Source organism: Lepidochelys olivacea, assembly GCF_965140295.1.
Source record: "Lepidochelys olivacea isolate rLepOli2 genome assembly, chromosome: 21".
Classification (NCBI taxonomy): Eukaryota; Metazoa; Chordata; order Testudines; family Cheloniidae; genus Lepidochelys; species Lepidochelys olivacea.
In genome coordinates, this window is record NC_140431.1 from 8,900,444 (window position 1) to 8,909,751 (window position 9,308).

Consider the following 9,308-nt stretch of genomic DNA (forward strand, 5'->3'; position numbering starts at 1 on the left):
GATTCATATGTCCCTTCATGCTTCAACCACCATTGCAGGGGACATGCATCCATGCTGATGACGGGGTTCTGCCTGATAACAATCCAAAGCAATGCGGACTGATGCATGTTCATTTTCATCATCTGAGTCAGATGCCACTTGCAGAGTGATTGATGTGACTTGATGTGCAAGTGACTTGATTTTCTTTTTTGGTGGTTCGGGTTCTGTAGTTTCTGCATCAGAGTGTTGTTCTTTTAAGACTTCTGAAAGCATGCTCCACACCTCATCCCTCTCAGATTTTGGAAGGCACTTCAGATTCTTAAAGCTTGGGTTGAGTGCTGTAGCTATCTTTAGAAATCTCACATTGGTGCCTTCTTTGCGTTTTGTCAGATCTGCAGGGAAAGTATTCTTAAAATGAACAATTTGTGCTGAATCATCATCTGAGACTGCTATAACATGAAATACGTGGCAGAGTGTGGTAAAATAGAGCTGGAGACATACAATTTTCCCCAAAGGAGTTCATTCACAAATTTAATTAATGCGTTATTTTTTTAATGAGCCTCATCAGCATGGAAGCATGTCCTCTGGAATGGTGGCCGAAGCAGGAAGGGACATATGAATGTTTAGCATATCTTGCACATAAATACTTTGCAATGCTGTCTACAAAAGTCCTATGCAAATGCCTGTTCTTGCTTTCTGGCGACATTTTAAATAAGAAGTGAGCAGCATTATCTCCTGCAAATATAAACAAACTTGTTTGTCTTAGCAATTGACTGAACGAGAAGTAGGACTGAGTGGATTTGTAGGCTCTAAAGTTTTACATTGTTTTGTTTTTGAGTGCAGTTATGTAAGAAAAAAACCTACATTTGAAAGTTGCACTTTCATGATTAAGAGATTGCGCTACAGTACTTGTATGAGGTGAATTGAAAAATACTATTTCTTTTATCATTTTTACAGTGCAAATATTTGTAATAAAAAATAATATAAAGTGAGCAGTGTACACTTTGTATTCTGTGCTGAAATTGGAACCAATATATTTGAAAATGTAGAAAAACATCCACATTTTTTTTAGTAAATTTCAAATGGTATTCTATTGTTTAACAATGTGGTTAAAACTGCGATTAACCGCAATTAATTTTTTTGAGTTAACCACATGAGTTAACTGCGATTAATCAACAGCCCTAGTACATGGAGTTCCTGATTTCCCATGACTGCACTTAAGTAGCTTTAGTTCTGCCAAAGGCTGGTTACTATTTCACATGTTGCCAGTGCAGAACCTAATATGGAAACACAAACTCAGCCTTAGAGAGGTGACGGACTAGGAAAAAAACACAGACAGCAGCTGTGCGAAACCTGCTCCCACTGAAGTCTGTGGGAGTTCCGCCATCGACTTCAGTGGGATCAGGATTTGGAGGTGCAGCCCAGACCGGCAGAAGAGCTGCCAGGATGGCTGAGGACTCAGGACGGATAAGGGTTCTCTCATGTGAAGAAGCTGATGGGTGTGGGGAACTGTCCACTGAAATACCATCGTCCACCAGAGGTTGCCTTGCTCGCGAATGCTGCGTTTGCAAATCAGCCTTTGTCTACCACTGGAGAAGGGGAATCTGGGCAGGAGAGCGTGAGAGAGATTAGATACTACAGTCCACGGCATAGTTCAGTTCGTGTCTAAACCATGTTGTCACTTAGTGTGCTACTGGAAGGTGCTCTGATATTATGGTGATGAGCATGGTATAAGAACCTGTTTAGACTAGACTAGAATTTCCAGGAAGATGCAATGCAGCCCTTCCAGCATTGTGTGTGTGTTTTACTATGTCTGTGGGTCCATTAGATAAGACTTTATAATCCATAGTTATTGGATTCCAGAGCACTTTTGTAAGGTTAAGGATTTACCCTGGAGCACTTGCTTATTATCATTTAATATTTATATTACAGTAGCATCTAGAGGCCTCAATTGAAACTGCGGTCTTATTGTGCTAGGTGCTGTATGGACATAGAAGAGAGAGTCCCTGCCCCAAAGAGCTGACCATCTAAATACACAAAGTGGGTGAGGGGAAACAGAGGCACAGTGATTTTTACAGCAGATCAGTAGCAAAGCTGGGACAATAATGCAGAGGTCTCCTGAGTCCCAGCCCGGTGCACTAGCCACTGCCTCTTGATCAAAATATCCTCTTTCCTCATAGTTGTGTATTGTGTTCTGTGCTAATTAGCTGCTGCCATCCACCCCAGAAGCAGCTGCATTCTAGTAGTGCTTTGGGAGTCTATCTATAAATGTTGCTTTCCCAGCCCATTCTTCTTCAGCCCATTCTGTCTGAAGGAAAGGAAGCACATGGTGACCTCAAAGCCTGCAGGCTTGAATGCAAACAATCAGCATAAAGGACCCAAAGGGTCAAATCCTGCTTTCATTTACACTAGCATAAAACCAGCAACATTCCACTGATGTTAGTGGGCTTCCTTTACTCACAGTTTTCACAGATACAAGAAAGCCCAATTTGGCCCCATCATTTTACCACTGAGAAATGTCCCGGAGCCTCTATATTTGGCACAAGGAAGGGAATGAAAAGCTTTTAGATGTAGAAATGTGCCAGGGCAAGAGCTGTGAGCTGGGGTTCTTTGTTTCAATTCCCAATGCCCCTCATTTCAGATCCAACCATTTGCCACCAGGGAGCATCTTGGCCCGTTGTGCTGGCATGCTGAGGAGCATGTGTTGCTGTGGCAGTATCTATAGGAAGCAGAGAGTTGGAAACTCCCTTGTCTGAAGGCTGGGAAAGGAAAGTGCTTCACAAACTAGTCAGAGGGCATGAATGTGCCAAAGCAAAACTGAGAAAGAGTGCTAATGTTGCCCTGGATTTGAGGGCGGGGGAAGGAGTGTACCCCAGATTTTGGTCATGCAACCGTATTGTGTGCATTCAGCCACCATGAATTAATAAAACAGAACACCACATAGTTAAGGGTTAATTTCAATAAGCAGAGCTCCTGGAAGCAAGGTCAAAGTTACCTGTAGGTTTGCAGTTTCTGCTAATTAGAATGGGAGGAGAGGAGAAAAGAGTCAACAAATTGAGCCTGAAAGAAAATAAGTGGATGAAAACCTTGAATTTGGGCGCCTTTGATAGAGAAGCTTATTATGACTAAGATGGTTGGGAATGTTTGTTGATAAGTAGTTTACTGAAGTTAGGAGAGGTGATGATCCAGTAGAGGGTCATTGTGTTTTGTTAAGTTATAAAAAGACTAGATAATAGACCGTACTTTGGAGCAGTTCTCTGAAGCTCTCCTGAGAGACTTTTTCCTGACACCTTACTCCCCACTGAGGAAGCAACCGGCCATCATGGCCCTGCTGCAAATTACTCAATACCATGTTAGAATATAGATATTTAGGCCTGCCTGTGAAAGCCTATATCTTAAAAACTTAGGTGTATTTTTATCACTTAGCTAGTTACAGGGGTGTAAAAACAAAGAATCAAAATCACAATCTGCCTGTGTATGGGCCTTCTCTCACTAGGATAGTCTGAGGGTATGTCTACACTACAAAATTAGGTCGAATTTATAGAAGTCGGTTTTGTAGAAAGCCTTTTTATACAGTCGATTGTGTGCGTCCCCACACAAGTGCTCTAAGTGCGTGTAGTCGGCGGAGTGTGTCCACAGTACCGAGGCAACCGTCGACTTCCGGAGCGTTGCACTGTGGGTAGCTATCCCACAGTTCCCACAGTCTCTGCCGCCCATTTGAATTCTGGGTAGAAATCTCAGTGCCTGATGGGGCTAAAACATTGTCGCGGTTGGTTCTGGGTACATATCGTCAGGCCCCCGTTCCCTCCCTCCCTCCATGAAAGCCAGGGCAGGCAATCGTTTTGCGCCTTTTTTCTTGAGTTACCTGTGCAGACGCCATACCACGGCAAGCATGGAGCCTGCTCAGCTCACCATCACCGTACGTCTCCTGGGTGCGGGCAGACGTGGTACTGCATTGCTACACAGCAGCAGCTCATTGCCTTTTGGCAGCAGACGGTGCAGTATGACTGGTAGCTGTCATCGACATAGTCCTGGGTGCTCTTTTAACCGAGCGCCTGGGCAAATATGGGAGTTGACTCAGCCAGGTCATTTCCCTTGTTTCATCTCATGGAGATTGAGTCCTACCGGCAGTGCACTGTCTTTTAATCAGCAGCTAGCAGAAGATGATGGCTAGTTGTCATACTGCACTGTCTTCTGCAGAGCACCCAGGAGATGATGATGGCTAGCTGTCGTACTGCACAGTCTGCTGCTGGCAAGATGTATAAAGATAGATGAAGTGGCTCAAAACAAGAAATAGACCAGATTTGTTTTGTATTCATTTTCTCCTCCCTCTGTGAAATCAACGGCTGGCTAAACCCAGTTTTGAGTTCTATCCTTGAGGTTTTGAGTTCTATCCTTGAGGGGGCCATTCGATTTCTCGCAAAGCCACCCCCTTTGTTGATTTTAATTCTCTGTAAGCCAACCCTGTAAGCCATGTCGTCAGTCGCCCCTCCCTCCGTCAGGGCAACGGCAGACAATCGTTCCGCGCCTTTTTTCCGTGCAGACGCCATACCACGGCAAGCATGGAGCCCGCTCAGATCACTTTGGCAATTAGGAGCACATTAAACACCACACACATTATCCAGCAGTATATGCAGCACCAGAACCTGGCAAAGCAATACTGGGCGAGTAGGCGATGTCAGCGCGGTGACGAGAGTGATGAGGACATGGACACAGACTTTTCTCAAAGCACGGGCCCTGGCAATGTGGGCATCATGGTGCTAATGGGGCAGGCTCATACGGTGGAACGCCAATTCTGGGCCCGGAAAAAAATCACAGGCTGGTGGGACCGCATAGTGTTGCAGGTCTGGGACGATTCCCAGTGGCTGCGAAACTTTCGCATGCGTAAGGGCACTTTCATGGAACTTTGTGACTTGCTTTCCCCTGCCCTGAGGCGCAAGAATACCAAGATGAGAGCAGCCCTCACAGTGGAGAAGCGAGTGGCAATAGCCCTGTGGAAGCTTGCAATGCCAGACAGCTACCGGTCAGTCGGGAATCAATTTGGAGTGGGCAAATCTACTGTGGGGGCTGCTGTTATGCAAGTAGCCAACGCAATCAAAGATCTGCTGATATCAAGGGTAGTGACCCTGGGAAATGTGCAGGTCATAGTGGATGGCTTTGCTGCAATGGGATTCCCTAACTGTGGTGGGGCCATAGACGGAACCCATATCCCTATCTTGGCACCGGAGCACCAAGCCAGCGAGTACATAAACCGCAAGGGGTACTTTTCAATAGTGCTGCAAGCTCTGGTGGATCACAAGGGACGTTTCACCAACATCAACATGGGATGGCCGGGAAAGGTACATGATGCTCGCATCTTCAGGAACTCTGGTCTGTTTCAAAAGCTGCAGGAAGGGACTTTATTTCCAGACCAGAAAATAACCATTGGGGATGTTGAAATGCCTATAGTTATCCTTGGGGACCCAGCCTACCCCTTAACGCCATGGCTCATGAAGCCGTACACAGGCAGCCTGGACAGTAGTCAGGAGCTGTTCAACAACAGGCTGAGCAAGTGCAGAATGGTGGTAGAATGTGCATTTGGACGTTTAAAGGCGCGCTGGTGCAGTTTACTGACTCGCTTAGACCTCAGCGAAACCAATATTCCCACTGTTATTACTGCTTGCTGTGTGCTCCATAATATCTGTGAGAGTAAGGGGGAGACGTTTATGGCGGGATGGGAAGTTGATGCAAATCGCCTGGCTGCTGGTTACACACAGCCAGACACCAGGGAGGTTAGAAGAGCACAGGAGGGTGCGGTGCGCATCAGAGAAGCTTTGAAAACCAGTTTCATGACTGGCCAGGCTACGGTGTGAAAGTTCTGTTTGTTTCTCCTTGATGAAACCCCCCGCCCCTTGGTTCACTCTACTTCCCTCTAAGCCAGCCATCCTCCCCTCCTCCCTTCGATCACCGCTTGCAGAGGCAATAAAGTCATTGTTGCTCCACATTCATGCATTCTTTATTAATTCATCACACAAATAGGGGGATAACTACCAAGGTAGCCCAGGAGGGGTGGTGGAGGAGAGAAGCACCAGGAGGGGTGGTGGAAGAGGGAAGGACAAGGCTACACAGCACTTTAAAAGTTTAAAACTTTAAAACTTATTGAATGCCAGCCTTCTGTTGCTTGGGCAATCCTCTGGGGTGGAGTGGCTGGGTGGCCGGAGGCCCCCCCACTATGTTCTTGGGCGCCTAGGTGAAGAGGCTATGGAACTTGGGGAGGAGGGCGGTTGGTTACACAGGGGCTGTAGCGGCGGTCTGTGCTCCTGCTGTCTTTCCTGCAGCCTAACCATACGCTGGAGCATATTAGTTTGATCCTCCAGAAGCCTCAGCATTGAATCTTGCCTCCTCTCATGACGCTGCCGCCACCTTTCAGCTTCAGCCCTCTCTTCAGCTCGCCACTTACTCTCTTCAGCCTGCCACCTCTCCTCTCGGTCATTTTGTGCTTTCCTGCACTCTGACATTGTCTGCCTCCACGCATTCGTCTGTGCTCTGTCAGTGTGGGAGGACAGCATGAGCTCAGAGAACATTTCATCGCGAGTGCGTTTTTTCCGCCTTCTAATCTTTGCTAGCCTCTACGAAGGAGAAGATCCTGTGATCCTTGAAACACATGCAGCTGGTGGAGAAAAAAAAGGGACAGTGGTATTTAAAAAGACACGTTTTATAGAACAATGGGTACACTCTTTCACGGTAAACCTTGCTGTTAACATTACATACATATCGCATGTGCTTTCGTTCCAAGGTCGCATTTTGCCTCCCCCCCAGCGCATGGCTAGCCCCTTCCCCCTCCCTGTGGCTAACAGTGGGGAACATTTCTGTTCATCCACAGGCAAACAGCCCAGCAGGAACGGGCACCTTATTTCAACCAGGTGACCATGAATGATATCACTCTCCTGAGGATAACACAGAGAGATAAAGAACGGATGTTGTTTGAATGCCAGCAAACATACACTGCAGTGCTTTGTTCTACAATGATTCCCGAGTACATGCTACTGGCCTGGAGTGGTAAAGTATCCTACCATGGTGGATGGAATAAGGCTGCCCTCCCCAGAAACCTTTTGCAAAGGCTTTGGGAGTATATCCAGGAGAGCCACGAATGCCAGGGCAAATTAATCATTAAACATGCTTGCTTTTAAACCATGTATAGTATTTTAAAACGTACACTCACCAGAGGTCCCTTCTCCACCTGGCGGGTCCAGGACGCAGCCTTGGGTGGGTTCGGGGGGTACTGGCTCCAGGTCCAGGGTGAGAAACAGTTCCTGGCTGTCGGGAAAACCGGTTTCTCTACTTGCTTGCTGTGAGCTATCTACAACTTCATCATCATCATCATCCTCGTCCCCAAAACCTGCTTCCGTGTTGCCTCCATCTCCATTGAAGGAGTCAAACAACACGGCTGGGGTAGTGGTGGCTGAACCCCCTAAAATGGCATGCAGCTCATCATAGAAGCGGCATGTTTTGGGCTCTGATCCGGAGCAGCTGTTCGCCTATCTGGTTTTCTGGTAGGCTTGCCTCAGCTCCTTAAGTTTCACGCGTATTGCTTCGGGTCCCTGTTATGGCCTTTGTCCTTCATGCCCTGGGAGATTTTGACAAATGTTTTGGCATTTTGAAAACTGGTACGTAGCTCTGATAGCATGGATTCCTCTCCCCATACAGCGATCAGATCCTGTACCTCCCGTTTGGTCCATGCTGGAGCTCTTTTGCGATTCTGGGACTCCATCATGGTCACCTCTGCTGATGAGCTCTGCATGGTCACCTGCAGCTTGCCACACTGGCCAAACAGGAAATTGAAATTCAAAAGTTTGCGGGCCTTTTCCTGTCTACCTGGCCAGTGCATCTGTCTACCTTGAGAGTGCTGTCCAGAGCGGTCACAATGGAGCACTCTGGGATAGCTCTCGGAGGCCAATACCATCTAATTGCGTCCACAGTACCCCAAATTCGACCCAGCAAGGCCGATTTCAGCGCTAATCTCCTTGTTGGGGGTGGAGTAAGGAAATCGATTTTAAGAGCCCTTTAAGGCGAAAAAAGGGCTTCGTCGTGTGGACGGGTGCAGGGTTAAATCGATTTAACGTTGCTAAATTCGACCTCAACTCCTAGTGTAGACTAATAGCGATATCTTGGAGAGTTCCTGGAAGCCTTACCCTTCCTATTATTTCAATTGGCAAGAAGAGGAAAGCTTACACCACACACAGTCAACCTCTGGAACTCTTTGAACTAGATAAGTTCATGGAGGATAGGTCCATCAATGGTTATTAGCCAGGATGGACAGGACTGGTATCTCTAGCCTCTGTTTTCCAGAAGCTGGGAATGGGCAACAGGGGATGGATCCCTTGATGATTTGCCCGTTCTGTTCATTCCCTCTGGGGCACCTGGCATTGGTCACTGTCAGAAGACAGGATACTGGGCTAGATGGACCTTTGGTCTGACCCAGTATGGCTGTTCTTACGTTCTCACAATGAGCTTTGTCCTGAGATCCTGTGCAGATCTAGGACTGTGGCACTTCTTGGCCCCTGAGTTCATGTTACAGAAGGTGAGTTGGTATCAATGGCACTTACCTGTGTTGAAGTAACTCCTGAGGAAGTTGGGGCCAGATTGTGTTGTCAGGCATGGTGCCCTCAGCTGCAATCAGTGGGAGTAGCTCATATCCTGTCCTGGGAAAACAGTTCCACAGAATTCTAAGCCTGGGTTTTCCTGCCTCGTGTTTGCTGACAGGTGGTAAAATCCTCACGATGACAAGACAGTTAGGAGTTTTCACGTGTTGGAGCAGCTCAAGATTAAGACTGTGGTTTTTGGGTGGAGCCTATGGTTTACCTTTTCCTGGTCATGTGTTAAAATCACATCACCTTTTCTTGGCTAGATTTTACCTGAATTTAGGGCTTATCTACGTGGTAAATTACTGCATAGCAAGCGAGGGTGTTGATCTGCAGTGAATCTTTCTGCCACGCAGTAATGGCCACTGCTACAGTGCACAGAAAGTCTCAGGGTTAGGCTTGGTGTACTATGCTTTCAAATAGTGCAACGCCACACCACACTCTCGCACTTTCAGTGTGCCGGAGCAGCGTCCACATGGGATGTTAGTGCATAGCAAGTTGGGGCCCTTTAGCATCATACCCTGGCTGGCTGCTCAGTAATTTGCCATGTACACAAGCCCTTAATCCCACGTGTCAGCTTTTCTGAGGTAAGAACACACCTTTTCCCTAGTGGCGACAAGGCCTTCCAGCGGTAAGTGGGTTGGAGTGACTTCAGATTAGAGCTGGTTGAAAAGTTTTTGTCTTAAGTTTTTTTTTTTTAACGAGCAA